The sequence below is a fragment of the Myotis lucifugus genome, unplaced genomic scaffold, assembly GCF_000147115.1.
Source record: "Myotis lucifugus unplaced genomic scaffold, Myoluc2.0 scaffold_3, whole genome shotgun sequence".
Lineage (NCBI taxonomy): Eukaryota > Metazoa > Chordata > Mammalia > Chiroptera > Vespertilionidae > Myotis > Myotis lucifugus.
The window spans coordinates 9,953,565-9,978,667 of NW_005871051.1; the positions used below are offsets into that span (position 1 = coordinate 9,953,565).

At 39.5% G+C, this 25,103-nt stretch overlaps 1 long non-coding RNA gene across 1 annotated transcript; it reads left to right on the top strand.

Annotated features, from left to right (window-relative positions):
• Positions 1-92: 92 nt before the first annotated feature.
• On the top strand, positions 93-24,616 carry LOC111827557. The gene is made up of 3 exons (XR_002831180.1): positions 93-536; positions 21,294-21,831; positions 22,452-24,616. It is a non-coding gene; the product is annotated as an uncharacterized LOC111827557 (long non-coding RNA).
• The last annotated feature ends 487 nt before the right edge of the window (positions 24,617-25,103 follow it).

Sequence of the window (25,103 nt, forward strand, 5' to 3'; positions counted from 1 at the left end):
TCTTCTGGTGGAGAGAGATCTTGGGGGAGAGAGATCTTGACAGGATGATTGTGTTCTGTTTTCCGTGTGTTCTGTTTTCCGTGTCAGTGACATTTTTTTATTTTATTTTATTTTGTTTTTCAGGCTCATCATGATTTTTTTTTCTTCCCCCTCCGTTACAGATCTAAGGTCAGTGTCTGGTGGTCCGTCGATACATGGGTACTTCAAGGGACTTCGTGACACTAGTCTCTATTTGTCTGTCTGTGTATTTATATGTTTTTATGGAGAGAGAGTTGTTTCTCGGTGTGATATGGAAAATGTTGTGTTGTCTATAGCTCCCTCCAAAACTGGGATTGCCGAAAAGGCGATTGCAAAGGGGTGTCTTTTGTCTCCTTTTCCCAAAGCCAACCTGACGGATGGTCCAGGAAGGCAGGATCCAGATGTGCAAACCCCACGTGCACGCCAAGGCAGAGATCACCAGCGGTCAGATGCAGCTGTGGTGTAACTGACCACGTTCCTGGAAACCTCATTCTGTTATGGTCTTGCCGGGAAGAAAGGTGACTGTAAAACTGGAAATAGATTTTGATGACCAGCTTTAGGTTTTAAGTAGAATGACTTAAGAATTCATTATCGCCAGGCATTTAAAAAAATTTTTAATTTATTTAGATTTTTTTTTATTTTTATTTTTGTAAGGCGTAAGTCTTCGGTGCATGACACATGTTGCTGTCCACTTTCTGTTGTGTCACAGAAGCGAGCGGTGTCTTTTTGTTGGAGTTGAAATGTTGTCTGCTCAGGACTTCCAGTGTGCTGCCGGGCTGTATAAATTACTTTTAATGTGTTGCGGTGGATGGTGGATGTCATCAATCTTTTTTTTAATTAGCAAAGCTTAGTAGATAAATGGCATCCGAGTTTCCGACCGGGAGCCGAGGTATAGCTAGCGCAGTGGTGAGAGAGGAAGGTGAAGCCCACTTGCAACACTTCCCATAGAACTCTGACCAGGGAGAGTGAATTGCAGAGATACTTTGCTATGTTTGTGAGAAAGAGGAGAATCTTAGAAAATAACCAGAGGATCATTTTGTTTGTTCTACAGGTCATGGGGAGTCTTATACTTAGTTATTTTTCTGACACATGTTGGCTAACCTAATGGGAATTGATTTGTAATCTGACTGCCTTGAATCTCTTGCATTTTAAATTTATTACAGTGCATTAAGAAATAACTGACGACTCCACTTCAACATGTTTATGTTTTGAGCTCACAAATTTAGAATTTTAAAGTAAGTTCAGGTAATGCATGTATCGTGGTATATTCATGCTGAACCCCATCTTTGTCATCTAAGTTTTCCCCCCAAATGCCAGTGTAGCTGAATAGCTGAGGTGTTCTTCTGTGGGGGTTTTTCTTTCTCTGGTAGAAAAATCTAAAGTAATTAAAATTAACTGATTTTTATCATCTTGGAAACTTGGGTTGTGAAGTTCTGTTCAACTTACAAATCTTTTAAGCATTTGGAGATCAAACACATTTGTCATAACAAGGAAATTACTTCTCTTAACGTAGAACTCTAAGGGACTTGAAAAACGTGTTTTGAACAACTTGTTCCTTGAACATGACGTGGCTTTATAGATAATGCTTTGAATTTTTTAAGGAATTAACATGTGTTTGTGCTGGCTGCACCCATTTATGCAATCCGTCTAGTGACCAATAAACTTGTTTATATGATGTGTATCTGGGGATAGGGATATGGTGCATAATCTTAGCTTTTCAGTGTCTTTCTCTTTATAAAGCTTGACTTGTACATGGTTGTAGTCCATAATGTTTATCCACCAGCTGAGCTAAGTAGCCCAGACTTGAGGAATTATAACCCAACCGAGAAAGAAATCCCACTTCATTTGCAATACTAGAGGCCCAATGCACGAAATTCGTGCAAGGGGCTCAGCCCTCCTAGCGGCTCCAGCTGCTGCAGGCCCCTCCTCCCCCCACTGGTCAGAAGGTCATTAGCCTACCAGTCTAATTAGCATATTAGCTCTTTATTATATAGGATTGGTGAATTTGATTGGTCAGTGTATATTTCAGTTGGTAATTGAACTCATTGCAGGTACGATGTCTCTATAATTCCTAGAAGCTGCAGGTGCTAACAAAACTACTGACATAACTGAGCTTAAATAATCCTGTTTGCCCAATAAAATTCCCAGTACTCACATTTGGCTAACATTATTGAGGAGCTAATGCATCTTGGTAACCTCACTGGGCACTTTTATGCATGCGCTCTCATTTGATTCCCCCAAGAGTATTATTTTTTCTTTCTTTCCTTCTCCTTTCTCTTTCTCCTTTTAAATACAGTTGAAATAACTGTCTTCACTTTCAAGTAGCGTAGACCTACTTGGCTCTAAATCTTTCCAGTAAGATTTCAAAACTTCCTCCTGCTCTAGACTTTCCAAGGTGCCTGGAAATGCTAACTTCCTGCCATGTGTTCTTTGCCAAAAACAAACTTTGAGCACCCAGCAGCTGGAGCCCTCTTCGTTCCTTAGTCCCAACCAATGGCCTATTTCATCTTTGTGAAGTCTAATATCTAAGTCTATCCATTGTTTTGAGGATGCAAAAAAAAATGTATTTTTCAATTGAAATGCACTGTCTTTATGGCAAATGTTTACTGACACATCACCAAGTGTTTAAAAAAGACACTGACAGCAGACATGGTTATACAAATTCAGTGGGGGTTTTGCTTGTCTTTTGGAGGACTAGGGTTGTAAATATAAACCTTCCCCAGTTATACAAATGCTTTTTCTGACATTTCTAAAGGCAGACTCAAAAGTCATGCAAAGAATCCCTTGCTAGTGTAAAAAAAATCCCGAGGTACAAAAGGTAGAAGTGAAATGTGTAGAAGCTAAAGTTTTTAAAAACCACACTGTTATGATGGCCATAGACACAAATTTTTTTTCACTTTAAGTATTTCTGTTTTGGAAACATTTGCCGGTAATGTTTCTATCTAAAACAAAGATTTTGGTTTTATTGTGGTTACTGTGCCCTGCAAGGAAATGCTTCTGAGACAAGCGTATTTGGGAGATATCCACATCATAGCTTCAGATTATTTAAGTGTGAATTTTCTGTAATATAGATTCAACTATAGTCAAAACACACATGATCGGGTAATCTCCCAAGTTCTAACATGGGGCAGGCACTAAAACCTGGGGACTATTACCTGATGCCAAGTTAGAAACCAAGAAAGTCTTTTATTTTTAAATCCCCACATGGACCAAAAGATACCCCTAGGAACCAGATGGTCACGGGCAGCAGCAGGGGCCAGACATGTCCCTGGTGCCATTTCACTGCCTTCTCCTCCTGGTGCAGGCAGAGAAGGTGATGTCATAGCCTAGGCCAGTGGTCGGCAAACTGCGGCTCGCGAGCCACATGCGGCTCTTTGACCCCTTGAGTGTGGCTCTTCCACAAAATACCGACTTCTGCGTATGGGCCACGAAGTTTCAATCGCACTGTACATTCGCGCCCGCACGTGGTATTTTGTGGAAGAGCCACACTCAAGGGGCGAAAGAGCCGCATGTGGCTCTCGAGCTGCAGTTTGCCTACCACTGGCTAGGCTATGAGCATTCTTGGGCCACTCTTCTGACTCCTGACCGTCGGCTAAGGAAAACAACTGTCCACCTGAAGTCATGTTTTAAGTAATGATTAGTGGAAAGAAACACCCGAAGCAGTATTAAAGATTGGATCTGGGTAGAATTATAAGTGATAGCTTTTTCCATAATTTATAATGAAAAAATCTGTCTCCCAAGAGGTGGTTAGCTAACACATTGTAGTAAGAAGAGAAATCCATAGAGCCCCAGAATAATAGGCAGAGTTCAACACAAAGGTGACAGCGTTCATTTCTGTCACATTCCTGGTGAAGCAAGCTTTTATAGGTCCTCTGGGAACTTAACCACTATTTCCATGGGAAAATAAATTCCAGTTTCCAAACAACTAATTTACTGGAACACAGCCCATTAATAAGTTTGGACTTCCTGTACTATAACGTATTTGCCATATATTCGTTACAGACTTCCAGAATTCAATAGTAAGGTTGGGAAAAGGAGGAGAAAATCTTCTCATTCAATCAAAATAAGGAGTAACTATTAACACAATTCAAACAGTTTGATTTAAATTCAGGTAAGGAAAATTATCAGATATAAAATGGGGAGGCCAGTTATAGTACACCAGGAAGGAGAAAAAGACCTCAGTCAGTAACTAAAAATTGTATTATTTACCTTAATTGAATACATTGGTGTTTCTATTTTATGCATATCTGGTTGCTATATTATATTACAGTTGGTATTTGCATTTTGTTTAATCTTTTTTAAAAATATATTTTTATTGATTTCAGAGAAGAAGGAAGAGAAAGAGAGATAGAAACATCAGTGATGAGAGAGAATCATTAATTGGCTGCCTCCTGCACACCCCCTACTGGGGATGGAGCCCACAACCTCGGCCTTTGTCCTGACTGGGAATTGAACGGTGACCTGGTTCATAGGTCGATGCTCAACCATTGAGCCACACTGGCCAGGCTGTTTTATTCTTAAGAAAAACCAGAAGGAAATGAGGAGACTGAAGTAGATAAGAATCTATTAAAAATTACCCACCCTTGTCCATTAGGCTGATGCTGTTTCTTACCCACTCAACAAGCCCTGGCCATTCTTGTCTATCATGATGCCCCAGCTCTCAGCTGGGCCAATTAAATCCCACCCTGCTTTGATGCCTTGCTCAAAATCTTGTCCCCGAAGCGTTCTGATGCCAACCTGATTCTAGTGACCTTATTCTTACTTTAATACCTTGCGTTGTTTTGTGGGGCCGGGGGCATTGCTTCCCTGTGTTCCTCTTATGCAAGAGAGGCACAGTGGTTAAGAGCTCAATCTCCAGTCAAGGCCATCTGGTTTAGAAACTTGTCTCCACCATTTTTCTTGGTACCATGATCCTGGGCCAGCTACTTAACCTCTTAGTTTCCTCATTTGTAAAAACAGGAATAATAATAGTACAGATCTCATTGGGTTGTTGTGAGGATTAAACAGCATAGTGCATTTAAGGCACAAGGCAGGATCTCCAGCTGCTCTCTTTGGTTGACTGCCAATAAATACCTTACAGGCAGTATGGCTCAAGGTCAGGGAGTATTGTTTTGTTTTGTTTTTAAACAGTACCAAGACAGTGGACTAAGTATTAGTCACAAGTTGAATTCAACATAGAAAAAGGTGAAAGACTATGATTATGGCATAACAAATATTTTCATTAAAACAGAAACAGGCTACTGATTTTCCCCCCAGATATTTTTTAATATCCAGATAATTGAAAGTCTGCAACAAAGAATTTTAAGTGTAGCTGAGCTTTTGATATCCTGATTCAGATTCAATCACAGTCTTAAAAAATATAAAGTGAAGGTACAGGAAGAGTACATACAGAACACACAACAGGAGAATATTGGGACCAGTTAAGGCCTCCTCCATTAGCCATTCTAAAGAAGGAAATGCATTTAAATTTCAATATGAGGTATTAAAGAAGAATTTTTTTGACCAGGCATATAAAGAGTTATCAAAAATCTCCAAAAAGAGTCGTCCCACAAAGGGAATAGATTATTGACATGTGTAATACTTCCAACTAACATTATAGGACAGGTACTAGTTTATTGTTTTAAAATGCAGTGTCAGGTAGTAAACAAAGTGTGGGGCTTAGATCAGGAAACCACATGTATATCTCAGAGCTAATATTTATTTACTAGCTGTACAAACGGGCAAGTTCCCCAGCCTTCTCAAACCTCATTGCCCCCATTCTTAATACAATTGCTTGAATAAGATGATTTATAGGACCATATGTAGTATAATATCTGATATATAACAGTCACTCCATAACTGTCAATTTCTATTTCTTTCTTCACTGAATTCAAAGAATGCTTGGGATCAAAGTAGGACTTTAATTAGAAAACTGAAAAGGGCCTTGCTATAGGATCAATTACTAAAGTATTGAAGAACACATATCAAATTAATTAGAACTCTACCTACATATTTACTATTTTCTTGCATGATTTATGTGATATTTCTCTTTTTGATTAAAGTTATTGGTGCTCTTGAGTACATGAAAACGTAACTTTTAAAAATACAATTGAACTACATATTTTCACAGTAAGAACAGGCTCAGCTAACAAAACCACAAGCATTTATTCACTGACATGTGTGCCAGACTGCTAGGCATTTCCCTAGCACTTGGCTCTAACAAAATGATTACAGGTGTCTTCTTATCCAGGGTACTAGGTGATACAATAGCAAAAGACCTTACCTGAACTCTGTGTCATAGTGTGTTTGAAACAGGGAACTTAAGAAATCAATTTAGCAGCTTATGACCTAGTAAAAAGAATAGGGCCCTGGCCAGGTAGTTCAGTTGGTTGGAGCATAGTCCCAACAGCCAAGGTTGCAGGTTTGATCCCTGGCCAGAGCACATACAAGAATCAACCATTGAATGCATAAGTAAGTGGAACAACAAATCAGTGTTTCCCTCAAATCAATAAAAAATTTAAAAGAATAGAATGATGTAGAATAGAAAATATCCAAAGTTGTTGTCAAAGCATTATTTCATGAAACAGCTCTTCCCAGTTCCGTATGTGTATATGTATATTTTGGTGGGTTGGGACAAAAAATGTGAATGCTTCACTATATGTTATAAGGCTGAAATTTGTAGCATCTTGCGGTGGTTAAGTAGTCAATAAGACATTCCCTGTCCTCATTGGATTTCCAGTCTAGGCATAAGATAAAGGTCTGAACCGGCCTGGCTGATGACCATAAAAATGATGGGGGCAGAGAGGAACTTGAGAGCATTGGGCTTAAAAATATTGTTTCCTTTTTTTCTTTTCTTTTTTTTAATTGCTAGCCAAACTAAACATGTCTGTAGCATATTTGTTGGCTGATGAGAACATGTGACACTGGATAGGTTATCTCATCAAAATGCAGCTTGTCCATGCAGTTTAGCTTGCCAAATCTCAGACACGAAGGAGCCATTGTGTGGTCAAAAGAATGAAAGAAAACATAGGACTTCTCTGCTTGGAAAAATAAAATCAACGGGGTTGTGATTAAAGTCAACTAAGGAAGTAGATCAGCTGAACATGAATTAAATTGACCTGTAAGTCAAAGATAACTTGAATCTCAAGTGAGGTATTTAAGACTAAAAGAAAGTATTTTTTCACACAACAAGTTCTGACCATATAGAACTTAATTCAAAGACAGAATTATGTTGCAAAGTTGAAAATAGGAGACTCGGCCCAAAGTGGTTAGCCTTCTCTCAGTGAAGTATTTCTTGAGTGCTCCCTGGGCACAGTATTGAGTTAGGCTCTGTGGGGTAGGGAAGTAAAAATATATACATATAATACACAGTTGTGCACAGGGAGCTTACATATATATATATATTATACACAGTTGTGCACAGGGAGCTTACCATCTAGTTGCAAAGATAAATAACATCAGGAAGCCCTTGAAGAAGAAGCAAGGGATCATAGTAGGGAAAAGAAGGGCAGAGAGAGGATAGAAGGTTGCTGTGGGTTGGAGGAGACCAAGGCCCCACCCAACTTGTTAACCGAGTGACTATGGGTTGCTCTCAGAGCTCTGAGTTTCTTTTGCTCTTAAAAACCGGTGAGAGTGCTTGTGTAGATTCAAGAAAATGCATGAAAATCTCTAGTATAGTCTTGGCACATAGGAGATACTATGCCAGTATCTAAATGGGGAGGACTTTTATTTATCTGGGTAGAGGATATACCATAAGGTAAAGCAGGAGTGAGCATGCCTTCTCTACAGTACAACAGGGGTTTGTTCAGAAATGGTAGGAACTAAGGAAGTAGGGTAAGGACCAATTAAGAGGACTTTGAAAGCCAAGCCAAAAAGTTCAAACAGATATAACAGCAATAAAGAACCATTATTTGTACTTAAGCAAAAAGGATCTTCTGCTATTTAATTATTCAAAAAGCATCCTCTCCTATTTAATTATCCCCCCCATTTTGTTGGACATGATCAATTATACCATCTGCTCTTCAAGGTAACTTGGCAGCTGTTAATTGACTAACATTGTTCCCTGAGTTTTGCTGTCATTGTAGTTGGTTCTAGAACATAGAACATAAGATGTGCAGGAATAGCTTTCATAGTACAAGTTCTTTCAGTTATAGAGGTGGGGGGAGGGAGAATCAATATTGACCAACTGGGAAGAACTAAGTAAGTATTTAAATAGTCATCAATCATTTCTGTTTTCTCAGAGATTACTACAATGGTGTTTTATATATTTAAATGTTTAAATGTATAAAGCAAGAGCAATTAAGTAATTTAATACCAACAGAATTTCTACTTTAAATGGGGAAAGAATGGACCATCTCGGTTTGTGGTAAGCTACACAGATGCTTCCTGTTGCTCTGTCCAGAATGATGTTAACATTAACCTCAAAGGAGGCCGTTATGCCAGCCTTGCGCTGGATGGCAAACACTGTGTTTCTCTATGGTACAAGGAGAGAAGAATTGTTACCCAAATGTATGAGTAGCAAGTCAGAGTATCTCATACAATAATCACTGATGATGTGATATATTATTATTCAATCCCTATGGTATGTGTCTATTTCTCTGAAATGAAGCTAAGAAAATAATTATAGTGAAAGAGACTTATGATACCACTAGAGGCCCGGTGCACGAATTCGTGCACAGGTGGGGTCACTCGTGGTGGCCTGCGGTGATTGGGCCCCAGCTTGTGCCCCCAGGTTCGCAGCCCCAGCTCATGCCCCAGCCTTGGAGCCCCGCAGCCCTGCCTGGCACTCCGCTGTGGCCTGACACCACCTGCTCACCTGCTCAGCCATCCTGCTGTGGTCCTGCTCTGTCGGGGCCCATCGGGGCCAGCAGTGCCTCCACTGCCTCCCACTGCCAGCGCCACGTTGCGGATGCCCGTCATGTTCCACACCACCCCCTGGTGATCAGCACATGTCATAGCAAGCAGTTGAACTCCTGGTCACATGACCACCTGAGGGGACAATTTGCATGTTAGGCTTTTATTATATAGGATTCTTAGCTCATGTAAATCCAGGCAGGCCCTTTATCCTTTTTACCTAATGGAAGGGAGTTTGTCTTGTCTGAATCAATCTGTTCAAATAGTGTGTTACTGAGTTTATTTTTGCTTCTATCTTAACTTCAGAAAACTTCTGAAATGTTTATTCTTTCAAGCTGTTGATTTTGTATATTTATAGTTTCACATGCTAACTCCTAAATCCTATATAATAAAAGCCTAATATGCAAATTGTCCCCTTGACCGAGAGTTCGACTAGGAGTCTGACCAGGGCGTGGGGCTGGCCGGGCAACCGCCCACAGCCCCTCCCCCCTGCCCCCAATTGGTCCCCCCGACCCCAATCGGGGGCAGAGCCGGCCAACTTCCTGCATCCCCTCCCCCCAGCTGGCCTGGCCTGATTGGCCCCGATTGGGGCAGGCTGGCCGGACCCCACCCGTGCACGGATTCGTGCACCGGGCCTCTAGTTTTAAATAAAAGTAAAAAGCAAACATCTGCATTGGCTGGGTGGCTCAGTTGGTTGAAGCATCATCCTGTACACCAGAAAGTTTCAGGTTTTATTCCCAGTCAGGGGACATACCTGGGTTTCGGATTCCATCTGCTATCAGGGTGCATACCAAAGGCAAATAATCCATGTTTCTCTCTCACACTGATCTTTCTCTCTCCCTTCCCTCTCTCTAAAAAAACAATAAAACACATCCTCGAATGAGGATTTTTTTAAAAAATGCAAACATCAAAGCAACAACCACAAAAAGTTCCCAGAATGTAGTAAATTGTCCAAATTTTCATTTTTGGATTGCATCCATCAATAGTATTTATTTTCATTAATTTATACTATTGCATCAAAATGATTACAATTGTGAAGCAACCAAGTCTTCTAAAATACTCCACCTCTTCCAAAATTAAGCTATCTTAAAGGGAAAAAAAATTGGAATTAAAAGACAAACAGTAAGCAGCGTAACTTACTATTTCAGCAAAGACTCTTAAAACATATTACATACTTTTCGTGTTACCTAACAATTGGAAAAACAAGTTCTAGCAAGTGAATTGCTCAAGATTACATAGACGAGCCCAATTTTAGAGAGAAGTAACTTGAGGTGTGTTTTGTTGTAATTTTTGTTCTTGTTAACTCAACTACAGACTCAGGTTTCACCAGCTTACCACTAATGTTCCTTTTCTGCTCCAGGCACTGTCTTTCCTGTCTGTATGACCTCCATCCCTTTGAAGAGTTCTGGTCAGTTATTTTATAGACTGTCTCTCAATTCAGATTTGGCTGATATTTTCTCATGATTAGGTGAGGTGCTCTATTTTTGGCAAGGAAATTTCAGATGTGATGTGTCCTTTTCAGAGCACCCTATCAGGGAGGACGTGATGTAGATGTGTTATGACGAGTTGAGTAGTTTTCTACTTCTGCCGTAACAAACCACTACAGACCCGGCACCATAAATACCCACTTACAGTTTCTGGAGGTGAGAAGTCCAGGCAAAGTATGGCTGGGCTATCTGTTCAGGGTCTCACAAGGCCAAAATCAAGGTGTCGGACGGCTGCACCTTATCTGGTCTTCCTCTCCCCAGCTCATTCAGGTTGTTGGCAAAGTGCAGTTTCTTGGTTATAAGACCAAACAGTTTTGCTGGTTGGCAGCTGGAGATCACTCTCAGTTCCTAGAGCCACTCTCCAGGTCTTGCCCTGTGGCCCCTTCATCTCCAAGGGCAGCGGGAGAATTCTGTATAATCCTCTCACAGTTTTAATCTCTGACTTCTAGACCCAGATTTTAAAAGGCTCGTTGATTAGGTCAGCCCAAACCAGTTATCTTTCTCAAAGTCAGCTGTGTCACCTAATGTACCTAATCACAGGCTTGAAATCCATCATGCTCACTGGATGGTTATGAAAGGCACATATAGCAAAGGTGGGGACAAAATGGGGAGGGAGCAGTCATCATGGAGCTCTGCCTTCCACACTAGTGATACTAACCTGATTGGTTAAGCTGGTGTCTTCTGGGTTTACCCTCAGTAAAGTTGTGGTTTTCCATTTATAATTTTAAAATATATTGGGGCAGAGCCCTGGCTGGTGTGTCTTGGTTGGTTGAAGCATCATCCTGTGCACCGAAAGGTGGCAGGTTCAATTCCCAGGTTTTGGGTTTGATCCCCAGTTGGGGTCCGAGACAAACAGTCAATGTTTCTCTCTCATATATTTCTCTCTCTCCTTCCCTCTCTCCCTTTTCCTTCCTTTCTCTAAAAAACAAACAAAAAACAGTACATATATGGAGAGATACATATGTGGAGATAATTTGAACTATGCAAATGTTCTATTTCTCCTCAAACTTTCCTATACTAATTTTAACTTTCATCAATGGAACTGTCCACTGTCCACTTATTTATTGTTTGATTAATTCATTGCAAACTCATAGGTATACAGTATATTTTATTTGGGAAGTTACAATCCAATGCTATCATTAGCTCTGGCCAGTGTGAGTTCTTTCAGGTTAGCTTCTGTGCCCTTTTGACATGCCCCATCCTTTTTGAGCACTTCACTTTCTGACATCATAAGATGCTCTAGATTCACTCGTGTGTTGTTTGTTTTCAGAGGTATAAGGTTCATGCTTTCTGTTCCTTAGGTTAAATTGTACTTCCCCAGTTGAGCTCATGCTGCTATTTATTTTGTGTGTTTACGTGATTTACAAACCCAGCCCTTGCATTTATTTCCCTTTTCCTATTCCTCAAATCTTTTCCTTCCTGTTGGTTTCCATTATTGTTGTGGCACCTGAGCTCTCTTTAATCTGCCTCTAAGTATAGTTCTTCCCAAGTACCCTTTTCCCCTTTTTTTTGTTCTTGCATGCATTCTTTGAGCATCTCAGCAGTTCCATCATGTTGAACCTACCTCCCTCTTGTGCTCCAGGTGCCATCCTCATGCCTGGACATTAATGACCTGTGAGTACACTACATGCCTTTTCCCAAACTGAACTGTTGGAGGTGGTGGAACAGCACTGGGTGTTAGAATTAGGACAAATGGTCCGGGTGGAAGGAAAAAATTTTAGTTCTTAAAAATTCCAAGTCAAAGGACGGGGGAAAAATGAAACATTAGTTTGGAGGGTTGTAGCCAAATATTTAGGAAAAGTCGATAAATTCAGGATCCAGTTCAATGTATAGGTGAAAAATAAAACTTTGAAGACAATTAATTAGAGTCTAATATTCACAATTGTGTATTATAGAGTCTATTGAAACACAATTACCCCCCTAAAATCACCCTCAAGTTTTATTAAAGAGCCAAATTAAGGTCAATTTATTTGCTGTATTAAGTCCAGTTTCAATTTGGCCTGGTTATTTGCATTGCTCTAGAGCAGTGGTTCTCAACCTTGGCTGCACATTAGAATCACCTGGGAATCTTTTTAAAATCCTGATTTCTGGGCTTCATCTCCGGAAATTCTGTTTCTTTGTTACTAATATTGTGGCCCCACCCCATAACAAAGAAACAGATTTTCCAGAGAATGGGGCCCAGAAATCAGGATTTTAAAAAGATTCCCAGGTGATTCTAATGTGCAGCCAAGGTTGAGAACCACTGCTCTAGAGTCATTTGTATTTTTTCCTGACCCAAACCCAAACTAAATCACTTTTCCAAGGATAACTCGTTTTAATCCCAGAAAACTAGAAGTAAATTTCAGTTTGTATTGGCTACAAATTCGTGTCTCTGTAGGTTAGGTACAGATTAATGAATGTATTCATTTCGACTTGTTGTCCTACCAAGTACCACAAATTTAGTGGCCTAAAACACAAATTTATTATCTTGTAGTTCTGCAGATAAGTCTGAAATGGGTTTTGCTGGACTGAAATTAAGGTATCAGCAGGTCTGCTTTCCTACTGGAGGCTCCAGGGCATAATCTGTTTCTAGTCTTTTCCAGCTTTTAGAAGTTACCTGCCTTTTTGACTCATGATCCCTTCCTACTCTCTTTAAAGCAAGCAGCTAATTTCCTCTGACTCTTGTCCTGACTCGGTCTTATTAGAATCTTCCTGATTACATTGTACCACACAGATAATCCAGAATAATCTCCTTATCTCAAGATCATTAACTTAATTGTGTCTACAAAATCCTTTTGCCTTGTGAAGTAACATATTCACAGGTTCAAGGGATTAGGACATGGACATGTTTCGGGGCCATTATTCTACCTACCATGTGAATATATTTGGAAATAGTCCGTTAATAGTGGGTCTCTTTACTTTTTCTTAGCCCAGTAAGTCACTTTTTAAAAAATTGCAATCTATTTGCACATTTGTCTAAATCCTTCATAAAAGTAAATGTCAGTAGTCATGTCTTAGTAGAACATTGATTTTGATTGTCCTCCAGAAACAGTGAAGAACTTCTGTTGATCCATCTGTCTGTCCTCCTCCTTCATTTTGTTTGTCACCAACAGCACATATTTTACAGGATCATGCCCAGTTATAAAAGCAATGATTGTAATTTCCCATGATGCATTACTTTGCTGTCCAAACAGCTCAGTTTATATAACCTGTATTCACTTTGCTGGTTGGGAATTACATTGCCAAAGCCAATATATATAAAATGTTCTTTCTCTTGGCTATAATTGTACATGTACTTTTTATTCATTTATTTATTGAGCAAATGTTTATTGAGTATCTGTGCAAGACACTGCAATAGGTAGTGGTGATGATCAGTAAGATATATAATAAGTCATGATTCAAAATATGGGAATATTGCTTTTAGTAGCTTAACTTCAGGGAGTAATTCAAGTATCTAATATTAAATACTTACTTTCTGTCTGGGAGGTTGTTTCTAAAACCAAGGTCTCCCCATTCTTATTACTTTTAACTAACTAGAAATAAAATTGTGATGTAAAGTATTAAAAGCTAACGCTTTCTATTCTAGTACTAACCTATAGATTGGTTGCGCAGTAAATAATGGGCTTCTAAGTCTGTATTTTCACTCTTTCTTTTTGAAGGATGAAATAACAACACATATTAAGCAGTTACTACATGCCCAGTGCTTTACACAAGTTAATTTACTCTACTAGGGGCCCAGTGCACAAATTGGTGCACCTTGAAAGGAACCATGGGCCACGAGGCTGCGGTGGCACAGGGGTGGATCTCAGCCCATCCTCTGTGCTCCTGCCCAGCCCCTTCTGCAGTGGCCCCCAGTCCCCTCTCTGCCAGCAGCCCTGCTCCCGCTGCTGCCGCTCCTACGCGCTGACGGTGCCAGCCCCACTTGCACCCACTGACAGTGCGGAGCGATTGGGGCCGGCACCATCAGCGGGTGCAAGCGGCAGCTGCTGCCCCGATTGCCCCTCAGGAGCAGGGGGAAGCAGAGAAGCCCTCAGGGGTGATCAGGGCTGGCAGCCACCGCTCGCACCCGCTGATGGCGCCGAGTGATCGGGACTGGCGCCGGGTGCCAGCAGTGGGTGTGAGCAGCGGCTCCGGCACCAGCAGGGCCAGTACCGGCAGCAGATGCGAGCACCAGGTGAGACTGCGGTGCACAGGAGCAGAGAATTTTCAGTAACCACCAGAGGCTTGCCCCAATGACAGCGACTGGCGCCCCGCCTTGGTCTGGCGCCCCCGCTCACCTGCTCCACCATCCCGCTGCACCCAGACACCTGCCATGTTCCGCGCACGCCCCTTGGTGGTCAGAGCATGTCATAGCAATTGGTTGTTTGGGTTGTTCCGCTGTTAGGTCTATTTGCATATTAGCCTTTTATTATATAGGATGAGGCAGGTGTTACTATCATCATCATCCCCATTTCAATAGGTAACAGTAATAGAGATGATATAGTTGGTAAGTGGTAGTCAGGATTTAAGTCTGGAGAACTGATTCCAGAGCTTTCTCCCTTAACACACAAATCAGTGTGTACAATGTCACACAGTGTTGACACTCAGTAAATAGTGTGGGATATAATGATTGCCCCAAATTTTTCCCAACTTTGGAATATAGCTGAAAAACTACAGTCTCAATGGATTGATACATACAGTGAACAGAACTTTTACAAACAGCCTAAATACTGCACAGATTAGTAAATAAAAGTCCTTTTTAAAAAAAATTCTCACCCGAGGGTATGTTTTTATTGATTTTCTTTTTTAAAGAGAGGAAGGGAGATAGTGAGAGAGAAACATCCATTGGTTGCCTTCCGTATGCACCTTAATTGGAGATCAAACCTGCAACCTAGGTATGTGCCCTGACAGGGAATTGAACCTGCAACCATGTGATGTATAGGACAACTATCCAACCATCTGAGCCATCTAGCCACGGTTCGGAGTCCTTTTGATTGCACATAACAATAACTAGAGCCCAAGACATTGCAGTCTCAAGTTCACCATTGCCATTGTTGAAATCAGCTCTTTAATTTTGATGGCACAACTTGGCGAATATAGCTCTCAGCAAAATTATTCAGAACAAGTTTGAACTATTTTACTCGTATCTGTTTTGCCATGGACAATTATTTTCTCATAATTGAAGACTGCTGTCAATTTAGGTATTTGCTATGATTTGAAAGTTTGTGTCCTGTCAAAATTCATACATTGAAGTCCTAATGTCCAATATGATTGTATTAAGAGGTAGGGTCTCTGGGAGGTGCTTAAGTCATGAGGGTGGAGCTGTCATGAATGGGATTAGTATTTTTATGAAAGAGATCCTAGAGATCCCTGGTCCTTCCACCAAGTGAAGACACACAAAAAGATGGCCGTCTACAATCCAGAAGAGGGCCTTCACCGGAACTGAACTATGCTGGCACCACGAGCTTGAAATCCCATAACTGTGAAAATAGAATTTTTTAAAAAAAAAAGGATTTTTATTTACTAATCTGTGCAGTATTTAGGCTGTTTGTAAAAGTTCTGTTCACTGTATGTATAAATTTCTGCAGTTTATAAGCCAACTGGCATTTTGTTATAGCAGCCCAAACAGACTAAAACGGTATTATTTTTCCAGTTCTTAGAAAAATTCTGGAAGGAAACTCTTGGGTAAATAAATTTAGGCTGCCTGGTGACAAATTCTTGAAAATACATTTACTCATAACTAATCTCAAAAAATGTTTTTTATGTTTGCTTTATTTGTACATTTGAGTGCTTAGATGTTTCATTCATGTAAATGAGTGAGTTGCCTGGCTGGTGTGCTCAGTGGTACCTATGAACCAGGAGGTCACGGTTTGATTCCCGGTCCAGGCACATGCTCGGGTTGCGGGCTCAATCCACAGTAGGGGGCATACAGGAGGCAGCCAATTGATGATTCACTCTCATCTTTGATGCTTCCATCTCTCCCTCTCCTTTCCTCTCTGAAATCAATAAAAAAATATGTTTTAAAAAAAGGAAAAATAACTTTTTCTATTCTAGGACACCCAAGTCTAAGTTATTTTCATGTTGAAGTTCGTAGATATTTCCCAACTCAGTTTAAAAAGTTTATGAATCTAGGTAAGTTAGAAAGAGGAAAAATGAATTCAATTTATGTCCACATTTGTACAGGTCTGAAATATGGCCGTCAACAAGAAGGAGCATTATTCAGGGTAATTGAAAGTTGGGGATAAAATAGAAATGTGATTTATATAGTCCAATAAAATACAAGTATATTCAAAATAAGTTTATATTATAATTTGAAAGTAAGTTTTGTCAGCACACATATGACTACATGTGACTGATTTCTACTGAATTGTTCATCACTTAGATATTATTTTCATAAATAAGGCTGTTTATCAATAACTTCAAAGAAATAGGAGATAAATGTCCTGAATGACCAATAAATTATATAGGATTTGGCAAAAGTTGGTTTACAGTTATGAGTATGGGAAACAGTTAATAAAACTATTATAATAATCATAACCTGCATGACTTTTTCTATATGAACTGTAAACCTACTTTTGCCAAGCCCCTATAGTATTAGAAAAGGTTTTCTAGTCAATAAATAGATTATTTTTCTACATTTCTGTATTTTCCAAATTTATAGGGAAGCAGTTACTCAACATTTGACAAACTAAATAACCTTACATTCTTTGCTCTGGATGATTTAGTTATGAACTTGTCTGAGATCAAATTTTAAGACCTTTAAACTGTGGTATAAACATAGTTCGAAAGATAATACACTAATAAATATCCTATATAATAAAAGGCTAATATGCAAATAGATCGAACGGCAGAACAACTGGTCACTATGATGTGCACTGACCACCAGGGGGCATGCGCCAATCATGGCGGGCATTGGCAGCAGGCGGAAGAGCGCAGAACATGGCAGGCTCACAGTTCCTTTCTAGGTGCATGAATTCGTGCACTGGGCCCCTAGTATAAATAATAAATATTTAGGGATAAGACAAAGTGCTAAAAATTATTTTCCTTTTTTCAGAGAGAACAATAGTCTTAGCTTTGTAAAATTAATGAGTGGCCTTGAAAACTTTGTTCATTAATTTATTTATAAAATATTTACTATAATGAGCCTACCTGCTGAAAGTGCACTAAGACTAGAGAGAGAGGGAAAGAGAGAAACATTGATGTGAGAAACATTGATTGGTTGCCTCCTATACACACCCTAACTAGGAATCAAACCCACAACCTGGGTATGTGCCCTGACCAGTAATTGAACCTACAACCTTTTGGTGCATGGAGTAACACTCAACCACTGCGCCACACCAGTCAGGGCCATGTAAGTGTTCTTAATGATACATATGAATAATGTATATACATTCATATTTGTGCCTATAAAGCCACTGGTGGTAAATAAAGTAGATAGTATTTAAAATCTGTACTTTGCTGATGAAAAAAAACACAATTATTTAAATCAATCACTGGACTATCATGACCCAGGTCCCTTTTGCTTCCAGTTTACCTGTCTAATCCTAATCAAATAACAGAAATGACACGAGGAAAGGGCACTTAGATAATTATTCATCTGGTAAAGGACTAAGATGGCTTTCTAGTAGTTTTGCTAGTAAAATTTTAAATATGTCAAAATATAGTTTGTTGCCTCTGATAAAATGCTACCTCCTCAAAACAAATGATAAATTAGAAGAAACTTTTCTGTCCCAAGAAAAATGTGCTGCTCTCTGACCCTACAATGTCATTTCAAGGAATTTGTCCTTACAGATATACTTAGAAAAATATGCAAATATTTATGTACAAGGATATTTATTATTGCATTATCTGTAAGAGTAAAAAAAAATCTAGAGAAAGCCCTAAATATCCCACCAATAGGGAAGCGGTATATAGCACAGTGGTTAAGAATTGCCTGGATTAAAATCCCATCTCTACAGTTCACTAGACGTGTGATTATGGACAAATTATCTCACTGTGCTTTTAGTGGAGTTAAAAACAGGGTCTACTTCATTGGCTTGTGATAGTATTTTGAACAGTGCCTAATCCATTGTATATGTTCAATACATTTTGGTAATCATTATTTTTTAGGGGGATTAGGACACATTTTGGTAGAGGCACACAATAGAATACTAGGCAACTATTTTAAAAAGAGAGCTCTATGTACTCTACTTTACCAGATGCTACCTCAGTTTATCTCTCTCCAATGCCCAAGAAAAAACTTAGCTAGAGAGGAGCTAAATACACACACACACCTTTTTTGAGCTCTGGAGCAACATGAACTGTGAGGAGAGAAAAGAGTAGCCAATACTTTTGATGTATGTTTGGTGGTGGGTTCAGGGGAGAAAAGGGACCAGGGAAAGAATTATGGGCCCGATAGGAAATTGAGATCTGGCATCTTTTTGGTCACTAACTGCATAGATAGCCTTACTACACCAGAAACTCTAGCAGAGACTAATTTCTCCACCTCATATTGTGTGCAATCATGCTGAGTCAGAGGGTGAGTCAGCCCTGCTCTCTGGGAGGGAAAAGGAATGACCTCTTCCTGGGCAGCCAGGCCAATTTAGGAAAATTCCTTGCCCTGCGCCCTAATCAGTAGCTTGGTGCCTGAGAAAAATTAACTTATTCCCAGGGTGAGCAGTTGGCTTGCTCTACTCAACCTTGAGGATCAGGCCTAATTCCAGTTAACATCAGAATGTTCAAATTTAAGAGCACGTTGGGCACTGCCCAGGGAGAATAGACTAGGCACAGCCCTCAATTTGTAGCCTTAATTGTAACGCGTTAAGGAAAATAACAGGTCACTGTATTGGAAGCATGGAAGCTCCTAATAGTCTGTTTGGTGGCTCGCTTAGCAGAAAGTTTTCTGCCCCCCTTTAGGGTGGTTTTTCATTTTCCTTCTGAAAATTGCTTTTCTTGCACAGGGACTTAATGAATTAAACCACAAAACATGAACAGAAGAAACAATTCCAATAAAAAAGATCACAGTGGAATAAGATATGGACTCTCAGGACTCAAATATATTATTAAAAATGGTTAGGTATCTTTTCTGGCAATCAATAGATTTCTACAGGGTAGCACACTTTCCTAAAATCACTCCCTTTCAAGTTACTTGTCCTAATATTCTAGATTTGGATGAAAATAACTCGTTTTATCAAAGGGCAATATATTTTATAAACTGAGTCACAATGAAGGAGAGATGCAGAATATGAGATGACAATGACAAACTTGAACCTGTTGAGAATGTACCTTATGTATACATGGGAATGATGTGAAAGGAAAATGACAGAACATTAGAGGCAAACCATAGAGATATAGAGCGGAAGGAGTAAGGAACACATCCCATCAAAAGGAACAAAAGGTTTGAAGACAGATGGACACACACAGGTGGCTAGTGAAGTGTAGGATAAACAAGGAGAGGTCATAGGTTAGAGTATGGCTACACACAGGAGTTTTGCAAATAATTCTAATTTCCCAAGGGAATGCTATTGCCCAGGGATACACCTCCTCACTCTCTCCAGGTTTGCAAGTACAAAACAAGCCCCATCCCATGAAAGGGTGTGGCTGTTTGGTTCCTTCTACTAAGCAAACAGTAAACATCCACTTCATGCTTTATGGGAATTGAAGTTTGGGTTTTGGGAACTACGGGGAGGCATCTATTCTATTCTTAACTTTACACCTGCAACACTACACCTCAGATAAAAACCTGGTTGCACCCTAGCCAGTTTGACTCAGTGGATAGAGCATGGGCCTGCAGACCAAAGGTTCCCGGATTCGATTCCGGTCAAGGGCATGTACTTCGGTTGCAGGCTCCTGGTCAGGGCACATACAGGAGGCAACCAATCGATGTGTTTCTCTCACACTAATATTTCTCTCACACTAATATTTCTGCCTATCTTTCCCTCTCTTCCACTCTCTCTGAAAATCAATGAAAATATATCCTTGGGTGAGGTTTAAAAACCTGGTTGCTTCCAGTCTTAGAAGAAAAAAAAAAAGGCAAAAAATGTTGGCCTTTATTCTTCTTGGCAGGGGAAGTTGAGGTTAATGGAATTTAGTCATGCTTTACTGCTCCTTTTAGACTTCCAAAGTTATCCCAGGATTTCCCAGCAGCAAAGTAGATGCTTCTGTTCTAGAACAATGGGCCAAGGTCACCTTACCCCTAGGAACATGAGGAAAAGCCGAGTCTTGGAGAATGTAAAGACCTCAGTAGGTTCAGTTTCCTGTCCTACTTTGATCTTGTGGCTTATCACATTCTTTTTTTAATTTAGAAAATAATTTATATTAATAATGTATAGTACACTATCTGGCAGGGAGGTTATTTGTCCTGCTGAAGAAGATGGTAAATCCTGTAAAGTGGAAGTGGAATAGAAGACATTGGGCTCCACTACTGTAATCAAACTGTGATACTAAATATGTTACATGAAGAAGACTACTTCATTTGGACCTGGTACTTAACCCACCTACAACAACCTAAGATGGATAATCTATAAGCAACCTAACAAAGACTAATTTAATTTCCTCCTATATATAGCCTTAATGCCATGAAGAGCATTTCAGTTCCAATGTGCCAAGGTTCTTGAGCTATATTTAGAAGCTTAAAGAATTTGAGACAAAGTGAAGGGCCTCAAAGCTTGTTTTTGTTTTTTGGTTGTTTTTTTTAAGAGAGCGGAAAGGAGAGAAACATCAATTTGTTGTTCCACTTATTTATGCATTCATTGGTTGATTCTTGTATTAGCCCTGACTGGGGATTGAATCCATAAGCTTGGTGTATTGGACGATGGTCTAACTAACTGCACTACCTAGCCAGGGCCTAGCTCTATCTATGTATGATAGGGGAGTTACCAACTCTATATTGGATATAAAAGCAAGAGAGTTGGGTTATGTGGTAAGTAAATCAGAAAATAGTTATAGATTAACTATTAATTTCATTTTATAATTATGGTCTATTTTTTTTCCTCTGTATCTTCCTCTTCATTACTGCAGTACATATCACACAGGGCCTCTGGCAGGAAGTAATTGTCCCCCGATATCTACCCTTGTAGTGGTTTAATTCTTTGACCCTCCTCCCATCAAAAGATGGGATGTGTGTTTCCTCCCCTTGAATATGGGTGGGCTCTGACCAATAAAGTACAGAGGAAGTGATGCTATTTATGTAACTTCTGAGGTTCAGTCATAAAAAGCCTTTAGCATTCTCCTAGGTCTCTAGGAATCTCTTGTTCCTGAAGCCCTAAACCACCCTGTCAATACAACTATCCTGAGGTCACGAGTAAATGCTTTGGAAGATAATCCCATCTGAACCTGTCTTCCCAACATTCCAGCCCAGGAGCCAAACATGGGAGTGAAGATGCTATCTGGAGACCGAGTCCTCCACCCACAGTTGCTCCAGTTCTCAGCTATTACTCATCCCCAAACATCTCTGCTGTGCTTTCTGTATTTTGAACCCAGGGAACCTCATGAATATAATAAGACAGTTGTTGTTTTACACCACTAAGTTTTGGGGTGGTTTGTTACACAGCAAAAGGTAACTAAAACACCTTTAGAATCTCTGTGTGTTTTAGGTAGATGGCTGGCTAGTTAGAGGCTGTATTTCCTAGCCTCCTCTCGTGCAGGGGAATGTGGTTATAAGCCTTGCCTGTGAGATGTGAGTGGAAATGATGCAATAAAGTCAATAAAACATTAAGTGGCACACTTCCTCTCCCTCTTCCACTCCTTTTGGCTGAGACAGTGACAACTGGAGCAGCTACCTGGGATCCACAGACATTGCGTTTGGCTGTCACAGATTAGCTTCCCCAGGCAGCGGACTCAGCAGAGTTTAGAGTTTAGAATATTTAAAAGGAGTTTCCCAGGGATCAACTAAAGGGAGGGGAAGAAAGCAGGAGTGGCAAAGTTAAAAGCTGGGTTGCAATGCAGACCCAGTGACAGCCTCAGCCAACCCCCCAGAGAGCTCAGGAGCTAACAGCCCTTCAGAATTGTCCCCCATTGGGTCTAAATGGCCTTTATACTCCTACATGTATCAGTCATTGGATATGGGTCATCCTGTCCTATGCTTTTGTTAAGTTATAATTATAACATATTAGTTGTCTATTAGTGAATAACTAACCCAAAACATAGTGGCTAAAACCAACATTTATCATCTTACAGTTTGTGTGTGTAAAGAATTCAGAAATGTACAGGGTTGCAGTTAAGCTGTTGGCTGAGGCTTCAGTCATCTCAACTCAACTGGGGACCAAAGGACTCAGTTCACTCACTTGGTTGCTGACAGGGCTCTTCCTTACCATGGCCTTCCTCCTCAGGCTGCCTAAGTGTTCTCACAACATGCAGTTGGTGATCTGGGAGGAGAGAATCAGAGAGAGTCCAAGACAGAAGCCACAGTCAGACCAGCCCGTACTCAAGGAGAGGGGTTACATAAGGATGGAATCCCAGCCGCCAGGGACACGGGGGCAGGCTCAGAGGCTGCCTACCACGCACAGCACGCACACAATTTTGTATCCTGCCTTTTTCAGTTTTCATCAACTTAAATGTTTTGTTTTGCTACATGTTCTTCATTAAAAAAATGTTTTTAAAAATTATGAAAGGAATATTTAATCCCCCTCCCTGCTGAAAGCAATATTCTTGTAAAAAATTTCAAATGTGTAAATGATACATCTGTAAAACTTTTTTTTATGCTTTCCTATTAGTTGAAGAACCCAGAGGTATCCACAATTAAGTTTTATTAATCTGCTGAGAAATTTTACATATACACACACACAGTACTGTGTACTTAGTACTGTGCATTTAATGTTCTTAATATATCTTGGAGCTCTTTTCATATCACCATGTAAAGATCTGGGTCATTCTTTTTAACATTGGAATATTTCATTTCATGATTATATTAAAAATACGTTAAGCAGTCTCCTATTGATAGACATTTAAATTTTTTATTCATCTAGCAAAAGATGCAAATGTACATTCTTACCCATGTGCCTTTGCAAACTCATGCTGGTATAACTTTAGGATTAATTCCTGGGAAGTAGAATTCCTGGGCCTAAGAAATGCACATTTAAAATTCTTTTTAAAATATATTTTATTGATTTTTTACAGAGAGGAGGGGAGAGGGAGAGTTAGAAACATCGATGAGAGAGAAACATCGATCAGCTGCCTCCTGCACACTCCCTACTGGGGATGTGCCTGCAACTAAGGTATATGCCTTTGACCAGAATCGAACCTGGGACCCTTCAGTCCGCAGGTCGACACTCTATCCACTGAGCCAAACCGGTTAGGGCTGCACATTTAAAATTTTGATGGATATACAGTGTATGACTGTGTGTCTCTCTAAATAATGGCTAACACTGAGTATCAGTAAATTTAAAAATTTTGTCAGGTCCAGCCATGGCCAACACTGAATTATGTACATACCTGTATTAGACTGTTATGACATTAGTGTAATTGATGTTTACATTCCTTTTATTACAGGGTTAGCTCCTTGAAGCACAAACTTAACTGCATTTCTTTTTGTAGTCCTAGTACTTACTATCATACTTGCCACACAGTAGATACTCTGCAAATGTTTAATCAATGTCAGAGTTGAATTTAAGGCTTTGAGAAATCAGAGAAGCTGGTTCAAACCACAAAACCTGCCTCCAATTTGACCCTTATTCTCTCTGGCCTTCATTATCACAATTATAAAATACATGTATAAGACTAGATTTTTCTAGTCCTTTTCAGATCCAAAATTATATGCTTCTGAGAAGTAAATTAATGTTATCTTCTAATCTCTTTACATACCAATTTCAAATTAAATATTATAATCTAATCCTAGACCATACATTTGCCATATTTTTCTTTTTGTATTGTTTGTTTTTTGCCATATTTTTCAATACCAATGTATTGCTTTTCAGTTTATTTTGACAAATCAGTCATAGGTAGGTCTCTATCTTTAATCTTCAAAATTTTTCAGTGGTATAAAACCACAAGAAAACACATTAAGCAATGAGTATTTGGTTCTGAGATCCTTGTTTTCTTAAAATATGGACCCTAAGTATAGTCACAGTTTTCTAACATTTTTGTCTCTTGGGCTAGATTAAATAAGCAAACTGATTAGAGTACTATGCAATTGTTAAGATAGTTTGAAATACTGGTTATTAAAAATTATTAGGGAATTATCAGCTATCTTCATATTTTCATAAAATGTCACTATATATGTATATACACAATTTTTTGTTCCAACAGATCCTTATATCTTTTTCATATCTACTTGTTTCCAAAAGTTGTCAATCACAAACATAAGGTCTAGCCATGCTAAGAGAAGATAAGTCTTATAAAGTGACCTAAAAAATAGTGTGTCATATTTATGTATAGCATTAACTTCTGCATGAATCATAATTTTTAGCCACACCATTGGTAATGGGTGACTTTGCTAATGACATTTTAACAGTAGTCATGAATGACAATGTTAACATTTAAATACTAACTTTAGTTCCTCTGTCCTTGGGAGCTTGAATAGTGGTAGGGTAATTTGTTTGGGCAGCAGTAAGGCTGACAGTTTATATTAGCCAAAGCTTTACGTTGGCAAAAGAATCCACTCATCCACTTCCATGCACATCAACAGTTCTAATCTCCTTCACTACCTTTTCTATCACTAGCACATAGTCTTCCCTCTTCTGACAGCACCATTTTATGCTTTGCTCTTTTTTAAGGGTTAGAATCCAACAAACAGTAAATTTTACAATGACTGGTAAAAATTCCATCCATTATTAAAAATAAGCAGAATTCTGTACAATTAATTTTCACAACCCTGGTGAGATACTGTAGTAG